At 40.7% G+C, this 10,977-nt stretch overlaps 1 non-coding gene across 1 annotated transcript; it reads right to left on the bottom strand.

Annotated features, from left to right (window-relative positions):
• Positions 1-7,462: 7,462 nt before the first annotated feature.
• Positions 7,463-7,568, bottom strand: LOC121998959. Its single transcript, XR_006116737.1, has one exon. It is a non-coding gene; the product is annotated as a small nucleolar RNA R71 (small nucleolar RNA).
• Positions 7,569-10,977: the final 3,409 nt, after the last annotated feature.

The following is a 10,977-nucleotide window of genomic DNA, read 5'->3' as shown; positions in this document are numbered from 1 at the left end:
ACCTGAAGAAACGTTTTTGGTGGCCCGGGATGAAGCGAGACATCACCAGATATGTTAGTATCTGCCTCACCTGTCAGAGGGTCAAAGCAGAACATCAGCGACCAGGAGGAGTTCTGCAGCCTATACAGATTCCAGAATGGAAGTGGGAGGATATCTCTATGGATTTCATAGTGGGACTGCCCAGAACCACGAATGGTTTTGACGTCATCTGAGTAATAGTCGACAGGTTGACAGGTTGACTAAATCAGCCCACTTCTTAGCTATCAAGATATCCTACTCCATGGAGAAGCTAGCTCAGTTATATCTCCAGGAGATCGTCAGACTACATGGAGTCCCACGAACCATCATTTCAGACAGAGACAGCAGATTCACATCACACTTCTGGGAGTGTGTACAGTCAGCATTGGGCACGAAGTTAAAATTCAGCACAGCTTTCCATCCTCAGACAGATGGTCAGACGGAGCGAGTAAATCAGGTACTCGAAGATATGCTCCGAGCTTGTGCCCTAGATTTCAAGGGAAGTTGGTGCAAATATCTGAGTCTAGCAGAATTTGCATACAACAACAGTTATCAGGCCACTATCGGCATGGCACCTTATGAGGCACTCTATGGGCGGAGGTGCAGATCACCAATCTGCTGGTATGAGAGTGGTGAACTTCAGACAGATCTAGTAGCAGCTACCACAGCACAACAGATTCGCCAGAGGATAGAGACAAGACAGAGCCGGTAGCTATGCCGATACACGTGCAGACCCCTAGAGTTCTCAGTTGGGGATACAGTTTTCCTCAGAGTAGCTCCCATGAAGGGAGTCATGCGTTTTGGAAAGAAGGGCAAGCTAGCCCCCAGATATGTGGGACCATACCTTATCACGAGGAGAGTGGGCAAGGTAGCATATGAGCTAGAGCTACCTCAGGAAATGTCAGCTGTCCACAACGTATTTCACGTCTCCATGCTGAAGAAGCATATTCCAGACGCCACCCAGGTGATTGAGCCCCAGTTGGTACAGGTCCGTGATGATCTCAGCTATGACAGTCGGCCTATTCAGATAATAGACCGAGCAGTAAAGAAATTGCGGAACAAGGAAGTACCATTAGTTAAAGTCAGCTGGCAAAATCACACAGCAGCAGAGGCGACTTGGGAGACAGAAGCCAGCATGAGACAGAAGTACCCAGAATTGTTTTTATAAGGTATGGGGGATTGTAACGCCCGAAAATTCTCAAAACTGTTTTAGAAATATAGTATGATTTTTCTGGAATTTTTAGATATTTTTCCGGAATTTTCCGAGTAGCGGAAGTAGCAAAAATAAATATAAACGAAAACGGTCTAAGCGGGAATCGAACCCGAGACCTATCGTGTAGAGGATAATGTTAGTAACCAGTTGAACCCAGCAGGGCCGTGCTGAAAGGAAAGGGAGACAATTAAATTTATATTAGAGTTGGTTCGGGTTACCCACTTAATATAAATAGAGGGTTTAAGTGGGGTTTGGTTTATTTTAGTTTTGGTTCGGCAACTTCCTTCTCCTCACCCTAACTCACGCCGATCCTCTCCAAACCCTCACCGCCGCCCACTCCTCTTCCTCTTCCTCTTCCTCACGCACGGCACACCAAGGCAAGGGTCCATAGGTTCACTTTCCGGCGACGACTCCAACACGAAAGAGGTTCTTCTCCGCGAGAGGAACGCGAAGACGTGATCGGATCATCGAGAGGATCATCTCCACCGGAACTCTAGCGAATAGAATCGTAAGAAATTAAGATCAGGAGGTAAGAAACCCCTCACCTGCGGTATAATAGCTCCGTTCGTTTATATGCATTAGTTATTAGCTATATGTGTAGTTTCCGGCACCTAGGATGTGTTTTAACCCTTCTCGAAGATTAGGAATTTAGTTAGCACCTTTAGATGGGCCGAACACGTTTATTCTCCTTCAGTTGGAGATCATAGACGCGGTTGGGTGCCTAGAGGTGTCTTTCCTAATGCAGAGAGGGGTTGAAGCACACCAAGTGTTCGAAAAAGGGGTTAGTTTAGCTAATTACCCTTCAGTTATGTTTATTAGCCCAGTTAAATGCATTAGTAGCATTTAAATTAGTAACTTTGCTCACTACTTATATGGGACTATGGTCCAATGGGTAGGCTCCCACGCCTCTAGGTTCAGATAACCTAGCTCTAGGTTCGGATAACCTAGAATGGCATGTTATATCGATTAGCTAAAGATATTAGTATTTTATTTTCAGTGGCGCACTGGATTAGATATCCATTGGGTTGGACTCCACAGTCGTCCCTAGGTTCATAAACCTAGTAAACCTGCTAAATTCGGACTTGCAACCCCGGTCTAGTAGGGATGCGCGCACAGCCCAAAGCAAGATGTTTATTATTTTCACTTATTATGTATTAGTTTCAAACTCAAAATCAGATATGCTAGTGGAGTTTGTTTTCAGTTACTGCTTTAGTTCCAGTTAGCTTAACTTATGATTAGCTTAGTGTTATTACTTGCTATGCCATGATTCCAGTGTATATGCCATGCTTATATGTTATGCCATTAGATTTCAGGATGCCATGGTTTAGCTTTTCAGTGCATGTTTTCAAATAGCATGATTTAAATCCATGATTGCATCGTTGCATGTTTTTGTGAGGTAGATGGTTTCTTACTAAGCTTTAAGCTTACAGATTCTATTTTTCCTTATACTGCAGATAAGGGTAAAGGAAAGATGGACTAGCAGAGGAAGTCGGAGGGCAATGCTAAGATGGTGTGTGTGGAACTGGAATGAAAGATCTTAGGGATCTAACGAGCTTAATTTATACATTAGAACTCTTTAGCATTTACTTTCAGCACTTTCAGTTTATTAGTTTGATACTGTCGTTTTCATGCACGTTAAGTTGTTAAAATGTGTTTTAGTGAGTGAAATGCCATGAACCAGTTTAGAATTGCCACTACCTGTTATTAGAATAGTTTATTATGCAGTAGGTAGTTGTTGGATTGTATTTTGGCACACCGAGTCCCGAAATCGAGTTCCGGCGAATAGACATCGACGGCCTGCACCGATCGCTCGAGCAGCATCGGATCGGCCACCGACCGATCCAGGAGATAAGAGATATCAGATCTCCTCGGATCGGTCACCACCGATCCAAAGACGATACAGAGCCTCAAGAGATTAGTACCGATCGGCCACCGATCGATTCAGATATACCGATCGGTCGCCGACCGATCAGCTGCCGATCGCCGACCGATCCAAAGACGATGAGCGAACCCGTTCGCAGTTTAAGGATCGGTCACCGACCGATCCAATGCCAGTAGCACCGAAAGCCACTGATCGGTCTACCGACCGATCAGGGCACTCCTGGATCGGTCTGTAGACTGATCCAGCCAGGAACAGAAGCAATGAAGCTTCAGGATCGGACAGCAGACCGATCCAGGGTCTTGTGACCGTACCAGTATCAGTAGATCGGTCTGTAAGGCGATTAGTTTATAAGAATCAATTAGTTAGCAAAAATTTTAATTAGCCCAGCTTTCCGCGCAGTATAGCTTAGCAGTATTGTAGCGATTCGCCTTACAGCTTAGTACCCAGAAGGCGGGTCGTTACAATCGATCAGCCGATCGATCCAGAATATTGCCCGAGCACAGTAGCGTGCTGAATCGATCACTGGATCGATCCAACCCAAGTTCCGCATACAGTAGCATGCTGGATCGATCACCGGATCGATTCGACCATTCCAATCGATCGGTGGATCGATTGGGAGGTCTGATAATGGTTGGAAAAGGTTTAATTCAGTTCCTTGACCCTAGGGGATGTAGTATATGCTAGGTATACTTTAGATTACACCCCTTAGCACATATGGAATAAAGAAATGACAATAGTTTAGCAAAATTTATTTAGTACAGCTTCCGCACCTAGATTTAATGATGGTTAGGGAATGGTTTAGCACAGCATAATGTGATGGCCCGACCTTACAGCTTAGTTAGTAGAAGGCGGGTCGCTACAAAATATGTTTGAACCATTAAGATACGATCTCATGATTAACAGGTTGGTTTTAACTTGAAGCATTGATTTGTTATGCCAAAACCAAGATCAATGTGGATAGAGGTGAAGTTGGGCGATATAAATTTGATGTATACTTGTTAATGTGTTAACAACCTAATGTTTATGTGAATATTCAATTAGTTGATAGCATAATGTGATAGTTATATATATGCGATACATAATTGGCATACGTGATACCTACCATTATAGATAAGAATGATTTGTTGGCCAAAGTTAAAATTGTTCTTATCTATAACGGATATCAAACAACTTGGAGAAAACTTATGATCTCCCGAATTCAAAGTAAGTGCTCTTAAATTTGATAAGTAAATGGGAATCCATATACATGTGTAAATTGTTTACATTTATGGAATAAATCATCTCTCTCATATTTACTTGATCGTGTATTTCTAGTTTATTAGAATAAGCATGTTTTCTTTGAATTTATGCTCAACTTTGGAAACAACCAAACTGACAAGACCGAACTTCTAAGATTAACTTCACAACTTGAGAATTATTCTCAAGGCCAAGAAAGCAGAACTGGCTCCAAAGGATCTATGTTACCATTGTGGTAAGATTGAACATTGGAGAAGAAATAATAAGATTTGTCTTAAGTCCATAAAGAAGAAAAAAGGCATTTGATGCCCATCTCCTTCAGGTATTTTCATTCAATGAATGACATACTATTTCTTCAAACACTTTGGTATTGGATACCGGGTGTACCTCATATATATGTAATGACATAAGTGAGCTAAAGAATAGTAGATGATAAGATAATCAATTAACCTCCTACTGGTGACACTGTCTCCTTGGCAATATAAGTAAGAAACACATGTTAGAATTACACAAGTGTAGAATTATAGAATCATTTGGATTAGATTCATATGATGCATGCACTTCATGCTCAAAAGATAAGATGACTAAGTTATCTTTTAAGGGAAAAGTTGAATGAGAGAATAACATGTTGGGTCTTATACATACCAATGTGTGATATGCGTAGATTTTAAATACTTGTTTAGCATGTTTTGACGCATATTCTTATGTTTTATACATGCTTTATCTATGCACTTTCATGTTCCTTGATTTGCTTTTAGCATAAATACTTTTCTTTGTTCGGAAATATGCTCTTGTGCATTTTATGCTTTCAGGAGTCGAATTTGGAGAAGAATTGATGTCCGTGGCTGATTCTATAACCAAACGGAGGAAAACGACTTTGGCAATGAGTGTCATACGACCTTGCAAAGGGGAATGCCCCTAGTCGTGTGGTCATGACAAGGTCGTGTAGCATCAACAGCAAGGGAGAGTGCCTTGGTCGTGTGAGGTTACACAGTCGTGCCACCTTTTCCAGCCAGCCAGTACATGGTCGTGTATGATTACACGGCCGTGCAACCTTTCTAGAGCTGAAAAATGGCATGGACGTGTATGCCACACAGTCGTGCAACACTTCTAGAGACAAGAATTGGCCAGGCAGTGTGGTTTCACATGGTCGTGCATGCATGCAGAAGTGGAACATGGCACGACCGTGTGAGGATCACACGGCCGTGTGAGGATCACACGGCCGTGTGACCTTGGCCGAGAGGAGGAATTCCTTAGCCGTGTGGATCTCACACAACCATGTGGATCTCACACGACCGTGTGGATCTCACACGGCTATGTCATGGGTTGTGTGGCGCCCAAATGTCCTCCTCTATATATAGAGCCTCTTCCTCTTTGAAAGGGGGGGCTCTCCCTTTGGGGAGATCTGTTCTTGGGCGAGTCTCCAGCGTTCGGAAGGCAATTTCTGTCCAAGATTTGACTCCAAGAGCGGAGGATTGGATCTGAAGATCACTCGTCGTATTGAGATAAGCACTCCTTTCTATTTTCTTGATTTGTATCAGAATGTCATTATCCTTCTTGTCTTCGATTCTTTCTTCACCTTCTATTGAGTAGATCTTTTGTTCTACGAAGGAGTGAGTATTTGTGATGTAACTTGATGTAAGATTCATGGATTTGTCATCTTCTTGATTCAAGGATATTGTTGTGTTTTGTATTAATCAATCTTGTATGGATTGTTGTGTTTTGTGCCTAATTATCATTCTTGATTTGTTGTTTATATTTCTTATGGAATCTTGTTGAGGAATTCGCTAAATTGTATGACCGAGGGGAGTCGTGACAGGGCTGCCCCGCTAACGGACATTTTAGGGGATCACCTTTAGGGGTAAAGCAAGAACCTACAAAGAAGTAGGACAGATTGATTTGCTTAACTCTATATCTTAATGTGAATTGATTTGTGATGCATCTCAATGTCGTATGACCGAGGGGCGTCTGACAGGGATGCCCTGCTAATGGACTTCATAGGGATCATGACTCTTTGATTTCTTAAGGTTTAGATGTGAGTCCTTGGCCGGTGTTTTCTACAGAAGATAATTGGTGACTTCTTACGAAAAGATTATAATTGAGGACAAGAATTGGTAGATTGCATTACATCGATGAATATCACAAAGAAACCAAAACTCCTAGAACCTTTATAAAACTGAATTTCTGCATTTAACCCTGACTTCTAATCTTTAGTTGTAAATGATCTTTTAATCGTTTGTTTAGCTAATTCACTTTTGAGACATCTTTAGTGATTATAACCAGTCCCTGTGGATTCGATATTCTTTTATTACTGACAACGTAACTGTACACTTGCGGTTCGTAACAAGTTTTTGGCGCTGTTGCCAAGAATTGCGCTTATGACATTAGAGATTATCATTTGAGTTAGACTAAACTTTTCTTTTCTTGTCTTACATCTAACTTGTAACTAGTTTTCTAATTCTCTTTTGCATTCTTTCATTACATTCTTTCATTGCATCTATTTTTTTTATTTATCATCTCATTCATTCATTACATTGTTCTTCAATTCTTTTTGTAAACCAAATTCTTTCTATTCTTTTCTTTTCTTTTCTTTTCTTTGAATCAAATTCTTTAATCTTGTTCTTGTATGCGAAGATCTAACTTTGCAGGAGATCTACTTCCTCTTGATCCCGGGATTGATAGAACATTCCATAGAAGGAGAATCTTGCAAAGACATCAAGAAGAACAAGAACGATCAAATATGGCAAATAGACCACTATAGGATTATACAACACCTTATGCTAGAGGGTTTCGCTCAAGCATTACAAGACCCTCTGTTGACGCAAATAACTTTGAGATTAAGTCTGCAATAATCAATATGGTACAGCAAAATCAGTTTGGAGGTGGACCGCATGAAGATCCTAATTAGCATTTGGAAGTCTTCTATGAAATTTGCGTTACCATGAAAATGAATGATGTTCCTTCAGAAGCAGTTAGATTATTACTTTTTGGGTTTTCTTTAAAAGATAGAGCTAAACAATGATTGAATTCCTTACCTCCAAATAACATTACCACTTGGGAACAATGTGAACAACAATTCTTAGATAAGTTCTATCCTCCTAGCAAGACAACTCATATGAGAAATCTTATTGCAAACTTCAGACAATCTGATTCAGAATCTTTATTTAAAGCATGGGATAGATACAATAATATGCTCAGACAATGCCCACACCATGGGTTAGAGAAATGGTTAGTGTTGCACACTTTTTATAACGGCATAAACTATCATAATAAAGTGTCCCTAGATTCAGCTGCTGAAGGGGCACTTATGAATAAGAGTCTAGATGAGGCTGAAGAAATTATTGAAAGTGTAGCATAGAACCATCATCAATGGGCAATAGAGAGAAGTGGAGGCTATTCTTATTCAAACCCAACAAAAGCATCAGGAAAATTTAATGTAGATGTAGTTACCTTAATGACTGCAAAGTTGGATGCTCTTACAAAGAAACTAGAAAATATGGGGGTTGACACTAATACAGTGAATGCTATAGTTTGCTGTTGTGAAACATGTGGAAGTTCTAACCATTCTCAAGACTCATGTCCTTTGAGAGCTTTCTCTACATCAATAAATCAATTAGAACAATGTGACGCTATCATGGGTTTTAATCAAAGGCAGAACAATCCATATTCCAACACATACAACCCTGGGTGGAAGAATCATCCTAATTTCTCTTATAGAAATAATCAAGAAAAAGGACCATCCATGGGAGGCAAGCAAAATTTCCAGTCGGGGCAACAGAATTTTTAGCAACAACAACAATCTTCTCAAAGCTATCAATTTTCTTAAATAGAGAAGATGCTTGAGGAAATAATCTCCAATCAAAATGAAATGAAGCAAGATATTTTGAAGCTAACTCAGAGAATGGATAATTCTGAAAAGCATCAAAAGATTCAAGATAGCCAAATTGCCCAGCTAGCTTCATCATCTTCAAGAGCACCCGGACAATTTCCTGGAAAACCTGATGTTAATCCAATAGAGCATTACAATCGAATTTAGCTTAGGAGCGGGCATACCTTGGGAGATCCTCAAGTGACTGCTCCAAAAGGGATGAAAACTGAAGAAGAGCTCTCTCCTCCTACGCCTGAACCATTTCAAATTCAAGAAAAGGAGGGGAGTACCAATAAGGTTGAAGAGACTCTTCCACTTAACCCATAGAATCAAGTAGTCCATTTTCCTCAAAGATTGGTGATGCTGGAAAAAGATGAAGAATTTGGCAGATTTTTGGAAAAAGTTAAAGAAATTTGTGTTGAAGTTTCTTTAATTGATGTTATTCTACAAATGCCAAAGTTTGTCAAATTTCTGAAGGACATCATGTCAAACAAGAGAAGAAGGGGAGATATTGAAACCATTGCACTTACCGAAGAATGCAATGCTTTATTTGAGAAGAACATTTCCCCAAAGCTTAAAGATCTAAGAAGCTTTTATATTCCTTGCAATATAAGATTTGAATTCATAGAAAAAGCTTTTTGTGATTTGGGGGCAAGTGTTAGCCTCATTCCCTATTCAATCTGTAATAACTTAGGTCTCAAAAACATAAAACTTACTACCATGGCACTACAATTAGCTGATCATTCTTGCAGATATCCTATGGGCATTATTGAAGACGTGTCGGTAGCTGTTGGTGGGATTACAATTCCCACAGATTTTATAGTTCTGGACATGGTAGAGGACCCGAAGATTCTAATTATATTAGGAAGGGTCTTCCTTGCAACAGCTGGAGCAATAATTGATGTTAGAAACCATAAGATTTCATTGGTAATCGGTAAAGAAAGGTTGGAGTATGATTTGTCTAACTCTTCTAACCAGGTCTCTTCTTTCTTATTAAGTGTTCGCAGCGGGGCAGACGCTTATCAGCTTGAGGATTGGAATTTCCATCCTCATGGGAGGCCATTGGATGAGGAACATGATCCGGCAAGTGATATTGGTAGGAGGCCTCCCAATAAAAATGAGAAATACGTCTGCCCTCCTAGGGCAAGAAAAAGATGAAAGGGTCAAGGAGAACAGTCGAGCTAAAGACCTTAAACAAGCTCTTCTTGGGAGGTAACCCAAGGGTTCCTTTAGTGTTTTTCAGTTGTAGTTTTTCATTTCATTAGTTAGTACTTTTTAATTTGTTGTTACTTTTGTTTTTAGGTTGAAATTGTACCGGCCATGACTTCTTCATGGGCATGGAAGGGTTGGAGAAGTTGGGAAGGAGCGAGATCATCTAAGATTGAGCAAAACAGAGCTTGGTCGTGTGTCATACACGACCATGTGTGACTTGCAGAGAAGGAGGATACATGGGCCGTGTCTCCAAGATACGACCGTGTAAGGGTTCCCGAGAAGAAAAACTGCTCGGCCGTGTAAGGGTTCCCGAGAAGAAAAACTACCCGGTCGTGTACTAGACACAACCGTGTGATGATTCCAGAGGAAGAGATGTGCCCGACCGTGTCCCACACGCGGCCGTGTAAAAATCCAGAGGAGGAATCTGCACTGCCCGTGCCATCCAGCACGACCGTGCAAGGCTACTCAAAGAGGAAAAGGATGAGGTCGTGTCTCACACACGACTGTGTGAGTTAGACCGAGAAGAAGATGGATGTGGCCGTGCCAATCGGCACGACCATGCTGCCCAACTCAAGAAGGAGAGGGTCGGGGCTGTGTAGATCTACACGACCCATGTAGAGCCATTTACTTTGGTCATGTCTAGAAGACACGACTATACCTAGGCCGTGTCAGGCATACACACCCCTCATCCTCAAGTCACTCCTCTTTGCCAAACTCCTTTCTTCTTCAACCTCTCCTCTAATCCTCTCATATCTAGATCTTAACACTGCTTCTCCCCTCTCCTATCTTCAAGATCTACAACTCCTAGTCCCAAAGATCTTGTCTTTCAAGATCTATTCTTACAAGAACTTACTTCTCCAACAAAATAGCACCTTTCCTTGCTCAAGCTTGACAACATGTCCAATATATTGAATAGACTTCACAAAGGAAGCGGTGGATCAAGCGTTGGAAGGGAGCCAACCAAAGAAAAAGGAAAGCAACTGACAAAGGGCAAGGGAAAGAGGATAGCACGCGACGAAGGTAACCACAATGAATTCAATATTATTTTTAGAAATAAAGATCATAAGTCTAGATTTGAAATTCTTGTTAATAGAAAGATTGTGTGTACACGTTATATGGACCCAACTATTTTAGACATGTTAGGAATTAGGGATGATGTAGATTGGATGATTGAGTCCCTTGATTGGAATGATATTATGTACACACATCTACCTACATATCCTCATATCATATTGGAGTTTTTGATTTCACTAGATGTTCACTTTGCTAATGAAGATGATTTTGTTGGTAAAATAACTTTTAGACTAATGAATCAAGAGTTTCAGTGGGCATTTAGTGATTTCAATAATTGTTTTGGCTTGTCTACGGGTAACTCTTGCAGGTTTGACTCAAAGATTTAATTGGAATCATTTTTGGAATTTAATTACTAGATTAGACCAACCTTATAAGCCCTCTAGAGCTAAAGCTTCTCATATGCAAAACCCCATTTTTAGATATTTGCATCATGTTATGAGTAAAACTATTTTTGGTAGAGTGAAACTTTTTGCT

This window comes from Zingiber officinale, chromosome 6A, assembly GCF_018446385.1.
Source record: "Zingiber officinale cultivar Zhangliang chromosome 6A, Zo_v1.1, whole genome shotgun sequence".
In the NCBI taxonomy this organism is placed as follows: Eukaryota; Viridiplantae; Streptophyta; class Magnoliopsida; order Zingiberales; family Zingiberaceae; genus Zingiber; species Zingiber officinale.
This window is presented reverse-complemented; position numbering and strand designations above follow the sequence as displayed.